The sequence below is a fragment of the Copidosoma floridanum genome, unplaced genomic scaffold (assembly GCF_036245765.1).
Source record: "Copidosoma floridanum isolate Cflo_tuat_1 unplaced genomic scaffold, Cflo_Japanese_pri ptg000020l, whole genome shotgun sequence".
Lineage (NCBI taxonomy): Eukaryota > Metazoa > Arthropoda > Insecta > Hymenoptera > Encyrtidae > Copidosoma > Copidosoma floridanum.
Genome location: NW_028321897.1, coordinates 38,451,683 through 38,474,706, shown reverse-complemented (window position 1 = coordinate 38,474,706; position 23,024 = coordinate 38,451,683). Strand labels below are relative to the sequence as shown.

Genomic DNA, 23,024 nt, shown 5'->3' with positions numbered 1-23,024 from the left:
ATTTTCTTAAATTTTTTACCACTGAGGACCAGTTACAACTACAGGAAGAGCAGTCCTAAATTTTTTTTTTTTCTTAAGTAATAGGTCTACTGTTGGGAGAGACAAAAAATTACTAATGCTTTGTTTACAATCAACATCTCCGGAACTCTGATCATTGGTCTTGCTCTTAACACTTAGGCTTGCTTGTGGTTTTTTAGTTAAGTCTTAAGGTTTATCTAAATCGAGAGTTAGTGTACGTACTGAGTCAGTTGCTGGAGTAATTTCCTTGCAGCGTACTTCCACTAACGGTGTTTTATTGATAATTTCCTGACTATCATCAGAAGAGGTACTTGTTTTAGTCGTATCTAGTAATTTATTATTACTATCCAGGATCACATAATCCTCTTCAATAATACTGTCGTCATTTTCTTTAGTAATTGCAGTATTTATTTCTATGAGACTAGGCTCGATTGAAGTACGCAATACTGCATGCCTGATCTTATTCAACCAACGTTCGTCAGATAGAAAACATTCACTGTTTACTTCAGTAGATTCAACAGTTTTGTTCAAATTGGTAATAATACACCCTTTGTTTATAAAATTTCTATATCTGGAATCTAAAAATACTATCTGATTAAAATAAAAACATTTTAACTTTAACATTTTTTATTATACTATTTTTAACTATAAAATTTTAACTATAATTCTTATGCTGAAAATCGTTTGTTAATTCAGAACTAACTTGCGCAAATTGCTTGATATAAATTGTAAGACACAATAAAAAAATCAATCAACTAATTACAAATTGGCGAATAGAAGTTGTAAAAATAAATAAAAAAATTTTTTTTATGATTGTATTATTTAAAATGCTGTGTCTATTCACACCTTATATCCACGTATACGCATGCGCCTCGCTCACTCAGAAAAAATTAAACTTAGACCCTATAAGTACCGGACAGTAGAATTACCCACCGCGCATGCATTTCAACTATATCTACGTGAGAGCGCGTGGTGGCTCGATCGACTAGGTCGTGGATTGGCACGCGGGAGACCGTGGTTCGATTCCCGGCCAGTGCGACTTTTTGGGCAAGTACCTCTGTGATTCTCACATGTGCTTTTTCACCTCGCAACACTTCTCGAGGAGGGCTTCGGCAACCTCCTCGCAACATAATTGCCTCATTTCTCCCTACCCCCCTCCCATTCCTTTCCTTGTCCCTTTCCCAAGTGCTCAGTGCCCATAGTAGTGCCCTCTATAGCAGCTGGACGTAGAGCACTATAATATAAAAAAAAAAAACTATATCTACGTAATTACGTGGATATGTGGGGTATTGTCCTGCATAAGCAAAGCTATGCTTCCACAAGAAAAGGAACACGAGGGAATATGAGCACTCACGACAACTTTTATTATACGAAAATACAAACGGCTTTCATTATTATTGTACAGTAGGATTTGCTCTGCTTGCGTCAAAAGCTATACAATAAGCGTGTGGCGCCACACGACTCTTCTTCCTCAGCTGTAGCGCACCGGCAATGTATGTGTGAGTTGACTCGCGCGTGTGCAGGAGAAGATGTTCCTTGGGACGATGGTCTGCTTGCGTCTTGAGCACGAAGCTGGTCGCTGTGGCTGAGATGCCACATCTACTACCTCCTCAGTGACCAGCGTAAGAGCCGGGAACAAGACATGGCGAGTTGCTGAAGACTGGGTGGCTTAGGCAGTTGTGGTGACGGCTGAGGCACTTGTCACTGTGAGTTGCTTGAGAACGGAGTCGGCTTGCTCCATGTATGCTGGTTAGAGCGTGTTAGTGGATACCATCAATTCTCTGCCGTTGATGTCGAGGACGTAGTTGCGCTTGTTGAGATCGGGAACAACGCGATGTGGCCCGGTGTAGGGTGGTTCCGGCGGCTTTCAGATTCTGTTGACCTGCTTGAACACATAAGAGCAGGTTGGCAGATCTTTAAAACGGAACGGGTGCTGGACCGAGTGACTCGAGGCAGGCACTGGTCTGTTGGCTCTGAGGAGTTGTCGCAAGCTGCGCGTGAACGTAGACTGGTTGGCCTAGACTGACTCGGTGGTAAAGAACTCCCTGGAATTCTGGGTGAGAATCTGAGAAGCATCTCAGCTAGAGAGGCTAGTAGGTCCTCTTTGTAGGCTGTACGGAGTCCCAGAAGCACAGTTTAGAGGCAGTCTAGCCAAGACTGTGGGCAGCAGCGCAGGGCTGCTTTGAGGATCCTGTAAAACTTTTCCACCATGCCATTTTGCCATTAGACTGCGAGTGATACGAAGTGGTGTGGCTGAGCTTCGTGCCGATTATTTAGGCCAGTTCCTTGAAGAGGCTCGACTCAAACTGGGCTCCACGGTCTGAGGTGATGAGAAGCGGGGTTCCGAAGAAACTGATCCAGTGATCAAAGAAGGCTTTAGCGATGATGGATGCCTGGATAATAGACAGCAGGATCGCTTGTGGCCAGCGTGTAAGCTGATCAATGATCATGAGGTAGTATTGCATGCCTGTGACTAGAGGCATCTTGACGATGTCAATGTGGACATGTTCCAGGCTGTTGTCAGGCTCGGTGAATCTGCCCAGTGCTAATTGGTTGTGGTGACTAACTTTGGAGCACTGGCAAGCTTCGCAAGCTTTGGCACAGGCTAAGGCGTTTTAGTGCACTCCTGGCCAGATAAACTTCTGACACAAGGTGCGGGCCGTGGCTTTGCTGCTGGGGTGTGAAAGAGCATTCACTACGTCGAAGGCTGTGCGCTGGAGAGACGCCGCACAGTGGGTAAAAACGGGTTTTTTCGTTCCAAAATCGTAGAACTCGCGAACGGAAATAGATAAATTGATAATTCTTTTTAGATGTTGTAATTTACTTAATGCAGAATATAGAAAAATTATAGGGGAGTAGAGCATACATTGTTCCAACCTCAAAAAAAAGTCCGATTCTTGGTTATTTTCCAGAAAAATCAAGAAATAGGCTTAAAAAAAAAAGTAACAACTGAAAAACATGTAAAAGTAAGTACATTGATGCCATTATACCCGAATATTAATTTTATACTGATTTTATTACTTATACTGACTCAACATAACCTCAATATACGCATGAAATGAAAACATGCTACTTTGTTCAAAAAATCATTGTAAATTGTCCTCAAAAAAATTAACATATGAATTATTTTTTCAGATACAAACATAAATCCCAGAAAAAACCATTGTAGAATCGGAAATTATATTATTTTTCTGTTTTGTTACCTCAAAAATTATTAAAACTTATGTTAGGAAAAAAAGGAAATTTTCCTCTACATTTAAAAATATTGCTTTACTGTAAAAAAATTTGTGTTAATTAGTACCTATTTATGCAGCAAACAAGAGAACTATATCTACAACAATAATGAAAGTGACGCCGATGAATTAGAATCATTGAACGAGTGTGATGAGAGTGATGATGAAATGTGTATATAATAAAAACGCTGGATAATTAGATAGTCAAAAACCTGTTTTTTAATAACTTTTGAGTTATAAAACAGGAAAATAATATAAATTTTGATTCTACAATGGTTTGTTCTGGGATTTATGTTTGTATCTGGAAAAATAATTCATATGTTAATTTTTTTGAGGACAATTTACAATGATTTTTTGAACAAAGTAGCATGTTTTCATTTCATGCGTATATTGAGGTTATGTTGAGTCAGTATAAGTAATAAAATCAGTATAAAATTAATATTCGGGTATAATGGCATCAATGTATTTACTTTTACATGTTTTTCAGTTGTTACTTTTTTTTTTAAGCCTATTTCTTGATTTTTCTGGAAAATAACCAAGAATCGGACTTTTTTTTGAGGTTGGAACAATGTATGCTCTACTCCCCTATAATTTTTCTATATTCTGCATTAAGTAAATTACAACATCTAAAAAGAATTATCAATCTATCTATTTCCGTTCGCGAGTTCTACGATTTTGGAACGAAAAAACCCGTTTTTACCCACTGTGCGGCGTCTCTCCAGCGCACAGCCTTCGACGTAGTGAATGCTCTTTCACACCCCAGCAGCAAAGCCACGGCCCGCACCTTGTGTCAGAAGTTTATCTGGCCAGGAGTGCACTAAAACGCCTTAGCCTGTGCCAAAGCTTGCGAAGCTTGCCAGTGCTCCAAAGTTAGTCACCACAACCAATTAGCACTGGGCAGATTCACCGAGCCTGACAACAGCCTGGAACATGTCCACATTGACATCGTCAAGATGCCTCTAGTCACAGGCATGCAATACTACCTCATGATCATTGATCAGCTTACACGCTGGCCACAAGCGATCCTGCTGTCTATTATCCAGGCATCCATCATCGCTAAAGCCTTCTTTGATCACTGGATCAGTTTCTTCGGAACCCCGCTTCTCATCACCTCAGACCGTGGAGCCCAGTTTGAGTCGAGCCTCTTCAAGGAACTGGCCTAAATAATCGGCACGAAGCTCAGCCACACCACTTCGTATCACTCGCAGTCTAATGGCAAAATGGCATGGTGGAAAAGTTTTACAGGATCCTCAAAGCAGCCCTGCGCTGCTGCCCACAGTCTTGGCTAGACTGCCTCTAAACTGTGCTTCTGGGACTCCGTACAGCCTACAAAGAGGACCTACTAGCCTCTCTAGCTGAGATGCTTCTCAGATTCTCACCCAGAATTCCAGGGAGTTCTTTACCACCGAGTCAGTCTAGGCCAACCAGTCTACGTTCACGCGCAGCTTGCGACAACTCCTCAGAGCCAACAGACCAGTGCCTGCCTCGAGTCACTCGGTCCAGCACCCGTTCCGTTTTAAAGATCTGCCAACCTGCTCTTATGTGTTCAAGCAGGTCAACAGAATCTGAAAGCCGCCGGAACCACCCTACACCGGGCCACATCGCGTTGTTCCCGATCTCAACAAGCGCAACTACGTCCTCGACATCAACGGCAGAGAATTGATGGTATCCACTAACACGCTCTAACCAGCATACATGGAGCAAGCCGACTCCGTTCTCAAGCAACTCACAGTGACAAGTGCCTCAGCCGTCACCACAACTGCCTAAGCCACCCAGTCTTCAGCAACTCGCCATGTCTTGTTCCCGGCTCTTACGCTGGTCACTGAGGAGGTAGTAGATGTGGCATCTCAGCCACAGCGACCAGCTTCGTGCTCAAGACGCAAGCAGACCATCGTCCCAAGGAACATCTTCTCCTGCACACGCGCGAGTCAACTCACACATACATTGCCGGTGCGCTACAGCTGAGGAAGAAGAGTCGTGTGGCGCCACACGCTTATTGTATAGCTTTTGACGCAAGCAGAGCAAATCCTACTGTACAATAATAATGAAAGCCGTTTGTATTTTCGTATAATAAAAGTTGTCGTGAGTGCTCATATTCCCTCGTGTTCCTTTTCTTGTGGAAGCATAGCTTTGCTTATGCAGGACAATACCCCACATATCCACGTAATTACGTAGATATAGTTTTTTTTTTTTATATTATAGTGCTCTACGTCCAGCTGCTATAGAGGGCACTACTATGGGCACTGAGCACTTGGGAAAGGGACAAGGAAAGGAATGGGAGGGGGGTAGGGGGAAATGAGGCAATTATGTTGCGAGGAGGTTGCCGAAGCCCTCCTCGAGAAGTGTTGCGAGGTGAAAAAGCACATGTGAGAATCACAGAGGTACTTGCCCAAAAAGTCGCACTGGCCGGGAATCGAACCACGGTCTCCCGCGTGCCAATCCACGACCTAGTCGATCGAGCCACCACGCGCTCTCACGTAGATATAGTTGAAATGCATGCGCGGTGGGTAATTCTACTGTCCGGTACTTATAGGGTCTAAGTTTAATTTTTTCTGAGTGAGCGAGGCGCATGCGTATACGTGGATATAAGGTGTGAATAGACACAGCATTTTAAATAATACAATCATAAAAAAAATTTTTTTATTTATTTTTACAACTTCTATTCGCCAATTTGTAATTAGTTGATTGATTTTTTTATTGTGTCTTACAATTTATATCAAGCAATTTGCGCAAGTTAGTTCTGAATTAACAAACGATTTTCAGCATAAGAATTATAGTTAAAATTTTATAGTTATATAAAATTATATAGTATGTTGTACTCCCCTATAATTTTCCTACATTTTGCATTAAGTGAGCTACAACATCAAAAAATAATTATCAATCTATCTATTTCCGTTCACGAGTTCTACGATTTTGGAACGAAAAAATCCGTTTTTGCCCACTGTGCGTCGGTAGGTATGGCCTCACCACGCCCTGCATGATCTCTCTATAGACAAAGTGGCCCTCAACGTTGAGCTGCTGGAGCACCAGGTTGTTCAATGGGTTGCTTAGCAGGTCGAGGAGCTCTGCATCGTGCGCTTGAGCCCAAGCGATGACGGCTGGGCTCAGGATCGAGGGCATTGGCATTGGGATGATGGGCAGGAGTTGTTGGCCTTGGGCACGAGGTGCAGTGGACTAGCCCACTAACAGAGATTAGTAGAAAGATTTCTGACTTCAATGCTACGGCGTGAGTTCACTTTTGGTAACTGTTTCGAGCGCCCCGTCACGACCAAGTGGTTGAACCAGGCGCACACATTTTTTTTTTATTTGAGAAGCGTGGAGGGAATATATTAAGTGTGTGCCTACGGATTTATGCGAAAATGGGCATGTAGGCACATACTTTGGAGACACGTGGAAGGGGTACTGGCCAGGTGCATGTCATGCAGTGCCACTCTTGGTGTTAAAATCATGCAACCACGGGTACCCACATTATACGTCAAAAACATACACCGATGCACACTTTAAGAAATAATTAGTAAATTAGCAAAAAACTAGTATATTTATTCGTATAAAAATGAATGTTATCATAAAAACACGCTTTAGGAATATCATACACTCAATTTGTTTTAACTCTTAAGACTTAGAAAAAAGTTAACAGTTGGTTGAAAGTAAACATGTATGCAATGTTACAGAATTTCAAAGTGATGAAGTTAGCCATTTCACAAGTGCCGGTGTAATAAGGCAGACCTGGGTAACTTCAGCTCTCTACAAAGTTAACCTGCATGTACGTTTTATTTAAATTATTTTGAAAAATGTCTAAGCTGCAATGCACATGAAAATTACCTTTATTTACAGTTAGATAATCATCGAAATTAATATAATTTTGCTCTATCTCTCTTTGCGCTACTGTTACACTAGATAACACAGCACTTTTTTACATCCATAATTCATAAACGTTTAAATAATAGAAATCACAATGATCATGTCTTATTTCGCGTATTGATCTTCCTTTTTGCCGTCTGCTTCTAAGAGTGTGCTATGAATCGAAAACTTACGAGGATTCATTAAAATATTGTTACATTCAAACATTTAACAACCGTTCTTGGAACCACATAGTTCATTTTTTTACATTTGTATAACCGCAATTTCATAATATTGATACTATTTATGCTTACGTGATGATAATATGTGTAAATTTAACAAAATACTGTTATTCTTTTCTTAATTAAGCAAAACTGACAGTAATTTGGTACCCCAGGTTTCCTGTTTTTGCCACTACGCACGCTGGCATCGACTCATCTATCCTCTCCCATCACTTGCACCTGGCCAATACTGAATATGTACCTACGGAGAGAGGAGTGGTGCATGGAAATGCTGACTACAGCTATATAACTATATGACCGCGTATATCACAGCATAAGCAAGCAACAGTCTTTATCGCTATACTTAATTTTTAGATGAGGTCTTAGAAATTAAGGGGAAATAGAGAAAAAAAAGATTTTACATCTAATATTTATACAATAAGAAACCTATTCTTTTATTTTACAATTCTCTATCTTACTTATATATAAAGCAAAGTCACTAACACCGTTGTAATCTCTAACCACGAAAACTACTAAACTGATTTTGCTGAAATTTCGCACACTGCTTCGTGATACTTCCTAAATGGTTTTAGTATAGTTTTTATCTTAAAAAATTTAATAACAATAGCATTAAATAAGCTCAAAGTTTTGCAAAAATACGCCAGATATTCATTTTAGTTTAGTAAAATCTGCTAGGTTACGTCGACATAATATCGAGGTTACCTGCAACAGAATTAAATAAGTGTGGTTATAATACGCCGAAGCGTCGTGATTGTAATGCAGTCGTGCTTTGGCAGTTCAACGAGCTGCATAGAGAATGCTTATGATAGTCTTGCAGCTGCATATCCTGGTTACGGAAGACACTCTTCTATAAGGGGGAAGGTACCTAGGTTTCCATTCAACCTGAATCTCAACGAGTGCGATAAAAAAAAATTCATTTCAACCGATGACGTCTCTTGCATAATACTAGAAGACGTGTCTAGCCAGAGCACAATGTGCACCAACTTTAGAGTTGTGTGGCAGTCCCACCATCCCGCCCGCGCCTGGTGCAGTTAGAGAATTTTTGGCTACATATGTAAGCCAGGAAAAACAGCTCTGAGGGGCATGGGCAGCCACAACGGCTACCTTCTTAGTCATCGCGTCCCCAACGCGCTTACCCACATGTTCCCGTCTAATGATGAGTGGTTTGTTATCTGGGGAACGACCCGAAGACGAGATATTCTTTGATGAGCGGCGTACCTCCCTTCATATAACAGTCTCCGTACATAGAGACCCCCAGGGTAAGAATCAAGCTACCCGTAGCCAGCTCTTTATCATCAAGAATAACAAATAGCTGGAAGTTTCATCACTGGCGCTTTTTAGGGCCATTATAAGTACTTACGTTCCCTACTTTACCATCAATTTCATCGAGTTTTTTTACGGGCAACCTAAGTGTAAACTACCTTGCCAACAAAATTTTTTAATACCATTTCCGAAAGTGATTCGTCGACTAAAAGACTGTATTAACTAAAGACGGGCACTTTTAAACCAAGTCAGCCATTCACTAGCTGACGTCACCTGCGGAGTTGTTCTTCGCAAGGCTGGAAAACTCGGTGACCGACGACCCTATGTTACCCTCTCGACTCTAAGCACTCAACCAGGAATCACCGATCCTCTCCAATGTCTGTGCTGGGCAAACCTAACAGCTAAGAAGGAAATAAGAATCTTGAGCCAACGGGACAGCCTCCACTGGACAAGTATCACTAACCAATCTTCGTCGTTTACAGTTTCCTTTTCAACAATAAAGTAGTTTTTTTCTTCTGATTCCTGCAATAAAATTTAGTATTTCAGTAAGATTAATAGAATAATTCCCTAATTTGTAATTTTAGCTCAATTCCTAACAAGATCTTATTTGAAACAGTACAATTAAACCACATTATATATTTTTGCACATTCCATAAGAGTTTTTTTTTAATAGGATAATTTTACTTTAATGTGATGAATATTATGATTTTATCGACAGGTCTTACACATCCAAGGTTGTGATGCACATATGTACATATTAATACTTACTGTAGCTAAAAAAAATAAATGTAGTTTGGTTTGTTTTTAAATATCTTATACGAGTGTTTGATTACAAAAAATGTAAGATTTCAATAAATGACTGAGACTTTTAATTTACTACTCAACATAATTTAATGTTGTTAAATAATTTTTTCACTGCAGAGAAAATACTACGACATTTAACGATAGCTTTTTAGAGTGTCAGAAAACTGAGTGGATTTTTTGAAGATTTTTTACTGCAAATTTGTTAATTTTAAGTAAGGCCCGCTTTTAATTGATAATTTAGGATGTGGTTTAATTTTTTTTTTTTTTTTTAAGTTTTACAATTCCTAGACCCACTGAATAATATCGATGAATCAGCGCAAGAAAGAGTCCTTTTAGAGTAGAAGACATGAAAGATCTTTTTTAAATCAAAAGGAAAAAAAGGGTCTCCGTGAGCTAATTGCTATTCCTTTAACTTCAAGTTGGCAATAGAAGTATGTATGTATACATGCGTAAATCAATTAAGCATTACTTAATAAAACTGTGATTAACCTCTTTATAACATACGTCTCTTACTGGCCACGTTGATGAATAATTAATAAAACATTTATGAATAATAAAAAAGCTTATTACCAAATGATACGGACTTCTCATGATCTACTTTATCAATACAAATTATTGCTTTATTTATGTCATTATGCACCAGAAAGCACTCCGCATTACGTTAATTAGTGCTGGTGGTATCAATTACTGCTTTATTAGTTTAATAATGATCAAGTAAGTTCCTAGTGTTACCTAGTGATTATAGTTTAAATTATTCATTAATGATTTAGTATTTTATATTTATAACTACGTATAAACTGCCACATTATAATCGGAGAAAAAAGAATTAGTTAAAAATACTCTTTCTTGTCACGTAGGTTAGAAAAGCTTTATTTTCTCCAAAAATCTGAAAAGGCTCTTTATTTCCTTTCACTCTGAAAAGAGACTTTTTCTTGTACTCATCCAATAAATCGTTTTTAAAAGTACAACTACATTTCTGGCATTTGATATTAATGGTTTAACTTTCATTACGATCCGAAATATTTTTTTTCAATAATAAAATGTAATGCTGTTTCAAAAAATCTTTTATTTCTCAAAAACTTCCAATAACTTGTTCATCGAAATTTTTGACTTTTTATAAAAATTTCTATGTTAAAAAAAAAAACTAAACTTATTTTTTAACATAATTGCTTGTACTAGAAGATAGAATGTTACCAATTAATAAATGAACAGTGCTAAATTTTTAAAGAATTCGCACAATTATCTAACACTTTAAAAAGCTACCGAGAAACGTTTTACTGCTTCCTTAGCAGTGAAAAAAATCGAAAAAATATTTAAATAACCGTTTCAAAGTACATGTAAGATAAAATGTTAGACTCGTTACATCTGTTAAGAAAAGCATATTATCTTTGTTATTCAAACAAAATTTTTATTTGACGAAAAAAAAGAAAAGATCTAAAAACCTTACGAAATTAAGAAAAATAAAAATTAAGCAATTCGTGCTTTATGAAACAAAACCATTTTAAAAATTCAATTGATATTACAAATAAGAAGATTGTTGTAATTATTTTAATAATATACAAAGTTTGCATGCATTAATCGAAGCCATTGTAAGTGAAAGCAAACAAACATTTACAAGCTTGCATATTTGAATCCATCAGCTAAATCTTAAAGTATACCCGATTTTTACAAAAAAATTTAGTAATTCATTATTAAACGAAACTATGAACGACTATATATATGTATATAAAATACAAAAGAGACTCAACTGCCTTGCATTTCGATAATCAATTCTATCACATACAAACAAGTAGACTAATTTATGCTAAGTATTATGTATTGCATAACAGGCACTATTACTAATCAGAAGATAGCCAGAACTGAAAGTGCAAATGAAATTGTAGGATTTATTATAATTTTAATATCTATATGCTGACAGCATTAAAATATTAATTACTTATTTTTTTAAATTAAAAAAAATACTATTGTAGAAATTTACTGGTAATAACTGTTAAAGATATTATTAAGACGAAAATAATTTTTTTAGGGCTTTGGCTATTTCCTCTTGTAAACTTAATGTTTGTAATTTCTTGAAAGTTTAAAATAGTTTGAATGTTATTAATACCCTTAAAAATTATTTGTTTAGTATAATAAAGTTATAAAATAGCCTTGCAAACTATAACTATTGATATGATAAATTATTTAATAGAGTCGGTACTAAAAATAAGATTTTTTTGACGTGCCCGAAAAAAAAGTGTTGCCAATATTCATAAATTATAACAAAAGTAACAAAAAGAAATGAAAACTGAATACTAGATTATGTTAAAAAAAAAAAAAAAAAAAAAAAAAAAGAATCTGACGGCAATTGGATTGAACCCTTAAATTGCAAAAATGTGTTAACGGAGGCATAAGCCCTAACCATCACGGCAACTCAATCTTTGGACTTTGTACAATCCAAAGTCACATACATGTTGTTCATTGATACCCTCTGGAGCTTGGCCTACAATTCATAGTGATTATAATAAGTAAAAATAATTATTTATATTTAAGGTGCTTGTAGTCATACGGTCAATCTTAAAAAATATTTTAAGCTAAATGCCCATTTCCGCACAAATCCGTAGGCACACACTTAGTATATCCTCTCCACGCTTCTCAAATAAAAACCAGGGGGTATAAATGGGTCATGGGACCCACGGTAAGGACGAAATTCTTTAAGCATAACATAAGCGTAAAGACACACAATTTCTCAGGTAACAAGGGGGTCGGCAGACCCATAGAAAGAACGAAGCTCTATAATAATAAGTACTGCATTCATGTAGTTTACTGAAAAAAAACTTGAAAAACGAATATAAAGAAATAAGAAAATGTAGTTTAACACTCACGATAGTTAAACTTCGTGAGTACTGTATTTATGACGGACGTACTCACAAAGTTCAACTATCGTGATAACTACTTATTGTAATAAGTACTTATTATTATAGAGTTTCGTTCTTGCTATGGGTCTGGCGACCCCCTTGTTACCTGAGAAATTGTGTGTCTTTATACTCATGTCATGTTTAAAGAATTTCGTTCTTACCGTGGGTCCCATGACCCATTTATACCACCTGGTTTGTTTTGTTTTTTTTTATTTTTTGTTTTATTTTTTAATAACTTGTTCAATTTTTTTCAGACTTCATTTTCTTATTTTTTCATGTTTCATTTCATGACTTTTTTTTCCATTTCTTGTTTAGTTTTTTTTTTATTTCTTGTTTTTTATTTTTTTATTTTTTGTTTAATTTTTTTATTCATTTCTTATTTTACTGTTTTTCATGTTTCATTTTATTATGTTTTTATATTTCATTCTGTAGCTTTCTTTTTATTTTTTTGTATTTTCTTTATTTCATTTTTTTAAATTTTCTATTTATTTTTTTTTTTAACTCCCTATTCAATTTTATTATTTTTTCATTCCATTGTATTTATTCATGTCTGTTTTGATCTTATTTTATTTTATTTTTATACTTCTTCATTAACTTTTTTTTTTAATTTCTTTTTATACTCATTTTTTTGCAATTGAATAGCCAATTAACACAATTTTTGTTTTATTTTTATATAGTCACTTAAAGATACGTTGCCAATATTTGTTTATAAAATTAAAAGTAAGTGCCCTTAAAAACCATTAAAATGATATGTAACTGACAATATTCATATATAATGATCTTACATAATTTATTTATTATTAATTTATTAATTCACTATATTTACATAATTATGTGACATTGTAACATAATTTGTTTATCGAATTCGAAATAAGAGCCCTTAAAAACCATTGCTACATTTTTCAACTGTATTGTACATGGTTATCTCAATAATTTATTTATTAATTAAATAATTTATTTGTAACAGTAATTATAAGCATAATTTTAATGCCAAAAAAACATCAGGTTTCAAAAAAGTCGGTTGCTATTTTATGCATCAAATGCATAAAATACTAATATCTAATGTGTAATAACGTGCCTTATTCAATTTTATCCACATAATCATATTAATGCTAATAAAATTTTTTGTTTTTTAGAATTTATTATTTAGAAAAAAAATTTTTTTTTAGAATCAACAGACTTCTAGTAAGCGACTTCCGTTTCATAGAAAGCTGTCGTTTTTAAAATTTCAGCCCTCCAAGGACACGACATAAAGAACTTCATTTTAAAAAATACTTAAATAAATAATTTATCATTAGTTAAATGTATTATCAGTAAATGTATATGAAAATGAAAAATAAGTTACGAACCACACGACAAGTAAAAAAAACCGAATTTATCTCGCTGGCAGCGTTCGTAGCAGAGTGGGTAAGGTACTCGACTCGTATGCAGGAGGTGGGGGGTTCAAATCTTTATATTGAAAAGTATTTTTTTTTTCTTCTTAGATACGTAACAGAAAAAAAAGATTTTAAGTTAAAAATTATTGTGGGAAATAAAAATGAAAATTTGTTCGAAATTTAATCGCTTGAGAGTGTAAAGGGGAATGGTTGGCAAAGGTATACAGGAGAGTAGCGCAGCACGGTTAGAAGATATAGCGTGGGGTGAGGGGAAGTGTGTAGGGAACTGTCGGTGAGGGCGGGGTAAGGTGAGAAACTTTAGAGGAAGAGACTTCCGGTAAGCCACTTTTGTTTCATTAAATCTGTCGGTTTTAAAATTCAAGCCCTCCAAGTACGCGACATAAAGAACTTCGTTCTAAAAAAATTTGTCCTCCTGGTTCGACTACTTGGTCGTGACGGGGTGCTCGAAACAGTGGCCAAAAGTGAGCTCGCGCCATAGCATTGAAGTCAGCAATCGCTTTACTTATCACTGCCACTGGCTACTGGACGGCCTGACGACCCTTCGGTCTTGGAGCTCGGCGACAGCAGCTTTGGCAGCTGCTAATCACTCACCGATAAGGCGTTGGGGGCGCCCGAAGACTGGTTGGCTGCAGGTGATGATCCGATGTTTGACTGGGAGGCTGCTGATGACCACTAATGTGCTGTTGCACGCAAAGACGTCGGCAAACTCGTCCAGTAAAGATGTGTAGAGGCTGGTGACGTCAGGGTCGTCAGGTCCCAGTTGCTCGATTGTCGCATTTGAGTGCAGGTTGGTGTCACACAGGATGCCCTGGACAACCAAACCTGTGAGCGGGTCGATGAGCCGTTTGTGTCTGAGATCTGGGAGCAGACTGTGATCTGCTAGAAAGTCGGCTCCGATGATAGCCTGGGCAACAACGGCAATGATGAACTCCCATTGGAAGTCGCGACGTAGACCCAGGTTGAGGTTGACTTTCTGGCTGCCGTAGGTGTATATGGGTGAATGGTTGGCCGCATACAGGGTCAATGCCTCCCGTTGGGCCTGGTTAAAATTTGGCAGCCAAGGCAGGATTGACACTACGGATCCGGAGTCGAGCAGGACGTCAACCTTTAAGTGTTGATCCCTGATGGGCAGATGGGTTTCCACTGTTGGAAGGGTGACCTCCGCCATCTGCGTCGGAGGCAGCCCTAGGCGTTTTCCATTGATTGGGTGGCCTGTACAACGAAGCTGCAGGGCTTTTTGCAGGAGTAGACGTTGACGCCAAACTTCCTGTGGAAGTAGCACCAGGCGTGGGCACCTGGGGACTGGTTCCGTCCTCCGCTGCGCGATCTGTTCTGGGCTCTGGCACTTCCGTTGCCCTTGTTGCTTTTGAGTAGCTCGAGCAGCTGTTTGTTGGTGGCAGAGAGCTGCACGATCATGGCCTTGAGCACGGAGATCTTCTGGAGCAGTACCTCGTTGTGCAGCTGGTATGGCGAGGCAGGACAGGCGTAACCTGAGGAGACAGGCGAGACACCTGCGAAGGTTGGGTTCATTCGCAAGAACGAAAAGTTACAGACAAGTTCATCTGCGGCCTGCAGCAGCTTGTCAAGTGACGTGGATTTAAAAATGCGTAGGAAAAATTGCGCTTCTGCAGGTAGCAGGTCCAGCCACTTGACTCTCAAGCTGGCGTCTGTGAGGCTGTTGCCAGCGAAGATTTTTATCTCACGATATAGCTATGAGGGCTTCTTGTTGCCCAGTGACAACCCGGAGAACAGCTTGTGCAGCTGTTGGCCCTTGCAGCTGGAGAACCTCGCAAGGACGTGTTTTTTTAGGTCTTTGTACCTGTTTTCTGCTGGTGGTGCTGCAAGGATGTCCGACAGAGCGTTGATGATGATTGGCCCCAATGCTTTGACGACCCGAGCGTACTTCACGTCATCAGAGGTGGTCTTGTTGTTCGCGAAGATGACCTCAGTCTGCGTGAACCATGTAGCAGGGTGTTTGGGCCAAAACAGAAAAAGTTTCATGGTGGCCATGAGTCCAGCGCTGGAGTCGATGCGGGAATCTGAGAAGATCAGGCTGGGCGCAGGCAGATCGCTATATGTACCGTTGTCTGAAGCAGTAACGGCGTCAACGGTAGTGGCTGCTACGTAGAACTTTTCGTCACTGTGTACGTTCGGGGATGACTCGGAAGAGTAAGTTGACCTGTCAGCCATCGCGGTAGCGAGGGCCATGGCAGCGTACGTGTCTGGGTAGAGATCGGCGAAAATCTTGCTTCGCAGCATGTCTCATGGTGCACGCGCGTCAGCCGGGCGCGTTGGAGTAGCGTCTGCTAGCACTTGCCCTATGCAGGTGACGGGCAGCAGGTCAAAACCTTGCTGGACGGAGCTCTCGTCAGCAGGAATGAACTGCAGATGGAACCTTGGCAGCAGTGGATCGACAGGAGACGTCTGCTCAACTGTCGCTTCTGTGTCCTGCCAAGTGTAGTCCGTTGTTAAGGCAGTGAAAGGTTGGGTGCCACCCAACTTCTCCAATGGCGGCGAGGTTGGCACAGGGGGACACACGTGGGCGCGTAACGTTGTAGCACGTGTAACAACATTGGGCTCTGCACGTGGTCGTGGCTGGGCTCGAAGGCGGGGCCATCCACTTTGCATTGGCCCTGATTTCCGAGACGTTGGCACTGGCAAGCGCCGCGCCGGCCTCTCAACGGCAGGACGTAGCCTTTTGGCAATGACATCGTACCCACGTGGTAAGTGGGAGAGCGCTAGAAAAGATGTCAGTGCGCGAAAAGTTTATCCTCGCCTTGGCTCAGCTTTTCATCGCGAACTTGCACTCACGATCAAATAAAAACAGTTTGAGGGTCATCACCTGGGGAGTGTAGTCCTGCACAGGCAAAGCTGTACTTCCACAAGAAGAAGAGCACGAGGGAAAATGGGCACTCATGACAGCTTTTATTATATGAAAATACTAAAGGCTTTTATTAATATTGTACAGTAGGATTTGCTCTGCTGGCATCGAGAGCTATACAATAAGTGTGTGGCACCACGTGACTCTCCTTCCTCAGCTACAGCGCACCAGCAAAGTATGTGTGAGTTGACTCGCGCAGGAGAAGATGTTCCTTGAGACGATGGTCTGCTTGCGTCTTGAGCACAAAGCCGGTCACTGTGGCTGAGACGCCACAGATATACGGTGCAAATAGACACCACAAATCTAAAAAAAAACTTTAAAAATCTAAAATTTACAACTATGTTTTCTGGTTAGTAATGATCTATCTGATAAGTTAAAGAGAAAAAAGTTTTTAAATTAACAAGAATCTTGACGTATATTGTCATTTTGTAATGAATCAATGAACTCATTTTCAACGTCAGGCATGGTGCAATCCTGATGATCTATGAATTAGCCAATAATACTATAATCACAATTTTTATAACCCTGATTATCTTGGGGGAAATACATATATTTAATTTTTTTAAATTAATTTATAGAAATCTTTACACAAAATTATTACCAGGTAACAATTTGTGAATAAATTGAACCATATTTCAAAAAGACTTTCATCTTTTGTTGGACCTGTCCACGTAGAACTTTTATTTGACTTAAATGTTTGAAGTTTGTCTTGGCCAATTAGCTGTTTTAAATTTTTCAAAGACTGCAATTCACTGGTGTTAGATGATTCCATCACTTTAGATATTGATGATAGATTGGCTTCTATATTCTTAAAATTCAAAATTTTATTGTAATTTATAGCTTCTGCATTAAACGGATAAAAATCACATTTTTTAAATCCATTCACAAGTAGTTTGGGGACATCTATTTGGTCCAACATTTTTTTCAAAAGAGGCGGAAATCTAGTTTCATCTATGATTATGCTCATTGAATTACTGCAAAATTATTTACATACTTTTTGCCATTGCAACTTCAATGACTGGAAAAAAGATACGTCTAACGAATGCATGATATGTGTCGTGTTCGGAGGCAATGCTACGATCACTATTTCTTTTTTGAAATAAAATTTACTAAGCTCCAAGGATAAAGGCTGAATATGTCCTTCTAAGTATAGTAACACCAAGCGTTCAATTCTTTTGTCGATAAGCCATGGCTTGAACAGATTTGCAATATATTTGAAAAAATTTTAGAACTGCATCCAGCCATTATCACTAAAGCCGTATGAAAATTTTTGTAAACCAAATTCTGCTGCTGCTTTTGGTAATAGTTTACCGCGGAAAATAACAAACGTTGGAACAAGTTCTCCAGCTGCATTTCCAGTAATCAGAACATGTATGTTTTTTTTGTCGTTATTTCTCACGATGTTGCACACATTATGGCTTCCTTTCAGTGTGAGGACTTTTCTTGATTAAGGATTCAATGAGATACCTACAGAAGTATTTAAATAACTATTAATAACTTACCGAAGAAAAAAACACGTAAAAAGAAAAAGATTTTCTCACCTACTTCGTCGCAATTTCAAATCTTATCAGGGTGCAGGTCTGAGACATTAACTGAATCCACATATTCTTTAACTTGTACAAACCATTTACGTAGAATTTCTTCCGTGACCTTTGCTCGAATCAAAGTAATGTTTTTTAAAAAACTCAAAGAAATCTGTGAATGCCTTTTTAAAAATAAATTATACCAATTGACAAGGTTTATTGTCAGCAAAAGGCGTATTTTTTTCTAATATCTTGCAGATCATTTACTGTACAAAAAACAGTGTTAAATTGCCTTAAAATTATAATATAACCGTATTTTTATCTTCAAAAATTAATTTGATGTGGAATATAATGTTTTTCTGTAAAATATAATAGTTTTCGGGAGGTGTCAGTTTGTACAACTTTCGCTTTTTTTAATAAAAGTCGTGATGTTATGATACCACTGCGATTTAATTGCTGTTAAATGTTTGTAAAATACATACAGTTATTGTAATATATTATTAATTAGAACCGTATATCATTGTACTACTTTTAATTCATATTTTGTACACATTTAGGTATTTACATAATTTTTTAATCATGCAATTGTGTAGAACTACGTAGTCATTTGCCTATGCGCAGTAATTGGATTATTTACCCCTACTCTCGTTACCGCTAACATATTCGCTGTGAGAGCGAAGACAGATAGCGCTTTAGTAAGCGCTTTTTGCAACGCTGGTTGAATTCGAGGTGTAAACCAACTCCAGGCGCCTCTAGCGTATTTTATTTAAACTCGAGTTGGGCCCAGCCACCAATGATTACAAGATATCACTGTCTAAGTTCAATTTATTATTTGGTTTTTATTATTTTCAATCAAGTAATGAAGACCAATTGAAAAAATTACGAGTGTTTATAAGTGCTCTGTTCCCAACTATTTTTAAAGAAAAAATCCCAAAATAGGAATAATCTTACATAAATCTCCAAAATCTATTTATCGTGAAAATGAGTGAATACGAAGGTGTAATATAACAAAGCAGATTAAATTCAAGTCTGCTGTATGTAGCACACATTTTTTGGCATCAGATTACTTAATACATATTACTCAATGTATTTTAGAGAATCTGGCCTAACAAACTCAATCATATCACTTTAATTAACTCAATATGGCATTTTTAACTACAACTCTACAAATAAAAACAGTAGTTCGATGAGCATTAAAACCAGACAATTCCCTTTTAAATTTAAAATAGTGGTGGCTGGACCCAACTCCAGTTCAGATAAAATACGCTAGGGGCGCTATAGGAGTCGATTTACACCTTAAATGACAGACAACTTCCACGAGGCCAAATCTGAGAAGAATGTTTATTACAATTAATGTAATTTCTGTATAGTACAGAAAATACTACTAAAGTATGATGTGAGTAATCTTCTTGACTAAGGAGAATCTGTAAAGATTTTTCAAACAACAGAGGATTTATTTCGTTACTGTAAGTAATGGTTGAAAAAGGAAGCGATTTTTTAAAATGCAGGCTTAAACATTTTATTCGTAATCTTTTTTCATATATTAAAAGAAAAAATTTAAAAGATTGGTTGAAAATTGTGACTTCTAGCTATGATTGAAACGAAACACTATGTCAATCCCCACTGTGCGACGCTACAAACTCGCACACACATATCCTATGACTTCCTATCAATTACTACAATGATCACTTTCGACTGCGGCAGAAAACCGAAAACATGACTGTCATAGTTCTGTCTTAAAAACTGACGCCCGTGCGACAAATTCAAATATTTTAAAATCAACTTATTAAATCTCGAGCTTTTTAGCTCAATAACTGTACACTCAAAACATCTTAAACGCAAAAACTCTAAACTCCAAAGATGTTAAGCCCAATACTATTTTATATATACGCTTAACTTCTAAATATATGAATGAATCGTAATCATGAGAGTGCAAAATCTTTAAAATGAAAATTCAAATGACTTGAATAACAAAAACAACATTATTAACAATAATCAAATAACTCAAAAAGAATAATATTTAATTTATTAGTTAACCAAAATATAAAACATGACTACAGCGTATATCCCTAAATAATCCAGGGCACTTGATTGCCTAGTTGTTAATTGATAAAATGAAAACTAATAACACAAGCGCCTAAGGTAAATGTCCCTATCAAGGAATATTGTCCCTATGGCGGAACGATTTCTTATTTTTTGTACCAAAATTTTTTTTGCTTATTTATAAGTTTACAAAAATTACAATTAATAGCTTAAAATATCTTTAAACTTTTTTAAAAATTTTATCTGAATTCACCGATATGAGAAGTAAATAAAAAATAATTTAAGAATGTGCACTTTCTGCATCTAAAATTTATGAGGATAAGTGACACTTACTATGAAGAGAGAGGATTTCTTTACCCATGCTGTAATAATTATAAAGCATTATATGAGCTCGGAGTTAAATTTTTTTGCATGTATTGAAGCTATACTTTCGATTTATATGTATAGTTTGATGAAAAACTGAATATTTTTATTAATTTTCGCATGTTCCATTCCATGTTCATTGTCGGTCAAAATGTACATTAAAAGGAACAGCCAAAATAACGCGTTCCTCATTACCTGCGTAAACAAGACATCTTGTCTCCATCGTGAAGCACACTTTACTGGTCGTTATTATAACGTATTGAACAATTTTGCAGTGTTAAAAGTACTATTTGTTTGTTTAATAAGATCAGATTTGTCATTGCTCATCTTAAATTAATTGGTAAGTAAAGTTAAATCACAATAACTTGAAAACATAAAACTTAACCTTAAAACTCTATTCAACATAAAGTATCACTTATTTATTTTAGATTTAAGTATACAAAAATGGCAAACATGGGTGCCAAAAAAACAAAAAAAAATAAGCAGAGCCTTTAAATTTAAACTCTCGTGAGATACAGTTGCATTTCGACGCCTCGTACGAAGACCATCGCAGCACAGTTTAGATTTTGCAATGTTATTTTAAACGGGAAAATCTGAACTGTACTGATCTTCGTGCGAGGCGTCAATATAATATTGCACCTTAACTTGGTATTTTAGACCCTTACAAATTATTTTAAATAATCACACAAGAATTTCAAAAAATATCTTTCTCTCTGTTTCTCTTCCTTTGTTTCAAACACTTCAAAATAATCCAACATACACGAAAGCAATAAATCTTTGGAAATGCTTAACAACATTTTTACACTGCCTGAAAAGTGTTTGCCAAAAAAAAAAGGAAAAAATTAAAGGAAAAGTAAAATTTGTCGCTGCATGCAAATCTGATCCGTGGTATAACATCCATAAACAAAAGGAAGATAAGGAAGCTGAATAAAAAAGATGCAAGAAAAGAAGAATGATTTAGTTGTTAAAAAAAACAGATATAGAAATCAAGGAGATCGAAATCCAAATATTACAAAAAACAGGTGATGGGAAAAAAAATTGCAAGAAGAAAAAAAGTCTTAGAATGATACAAAGAAAGAGTTAGACTTGCAAATTAAAGCTATTTTATTAAATATAAAACAAGAAAAACCGTAGATACTTTATTATAATTTATTTGAATCTAAGATTTTATATTAAAATGTACTCAAACTGTAAATATTTTGATAAAAAAAAATTTAACTAATGTAAAAAAGAAATAAGAATAAACAATAATTTTAAGTAATAAAAAGAAATAAATACGAAATTTATAAAATAAAAAGTAAATCATATATATTTTACCTTGTCTTACCCTCTCTCATTTATTATCACCTTTAAATTACTCATAAATAATTTGAAAGTTCTATGTATATTGATTTTAAGTCATGTTCCGTGATAGGGACAATGACTGCGGAACAGTGCTGCCTAACTACTGCAGACGTTCCGTTTAATGTACATTTTGATCACCTTCTTATTTATCACATAAATTTTTTAATTCTGCTCAAATTTTGATATAAAACAGCAACTTACGTTAAAAAACAGATGACCCACCATTAATAAACGAAATTTTGTGATCAAACATTTAAAAAAATTTTTTATCTGTAATAAATGTAAATCGGCACCAAAATTCGTTCCGTGGTAGGGACATTCACCTTATCACCCGATGACCCTAGGCCTTTTCTTACCAGATTGTTAATTAATGAAACAAATAACACAAGTGCCTTTCACCCCATGACCCAGGGCGCCTACTAACCGCTTTCTATATTAATAATCTGAGCGCCTAACTACAAATAACCCAGGGCACTTACTTGCCAGTTTGATAATTGATTAAATATAAATTAACAACACAAACACCTATCGCCTGATGACTTGGAGTGCTTGCTGGTCAGTTTATTCATTAATTAGTTAAAAATCGACAACACAAGGGCTTATTACTAGGTGCTCTGAAGCCCCTACCGGCAACATTATTTATTTATAATCTTACTACCTATCACCAGATGACCCTAGGCACTTGCTTGCCAGTTTGTCAATTAATAAAATAAAAATTAATAATACACGCCTATTACCAGATGACCTAAGTACGCCTACTTCCCGACTACCCAAAGCGCCTACTGGCAATTTTGTTTATTATTAATCTAAGCGCCTAACTACACATGACCCCAGGCACTTGCTTGCCAGTTTGTTAACTAATAAAATAAAAACTTACAACAAAAGCACCTATCACCAGATAACGTAGAGCACTTGCTTGTTAGTTTGTACGTAAATAAAATGAAAAGTAACAACACCAGCACCCCTTACCCGATGATCTGGGGCGCTTACTAGCCACTATCATTATTAGTAATCAACTCACCTGTCACCAGATGACTTAGGGCATTTGCTTGCCAGTTTGTTAATTAATAAAATCAAAATCAATAACACCAGCGTCAACTACTAGCTTACCAGGGGCACATGCTTGCCAATTTGAAATGAATTAAATTAAAATTATTAACAGAAGTGCCTATCACAGGA

General features: G+C 36.9%; 1 protein-coding gene across 2 annotated transcripts in view; it reads left to right on the top strand.

Annotated features, from left to right (window-relative positions):
- The window catches only part of dnc (phosphodiesterase dunce), a 1,903,237-nt gene that overhangs the window by 626,579 nt on the left and 1,253,634 nt on the right, over positions 1-23,024 (top strand). The window lies entirely within an intron of this gene.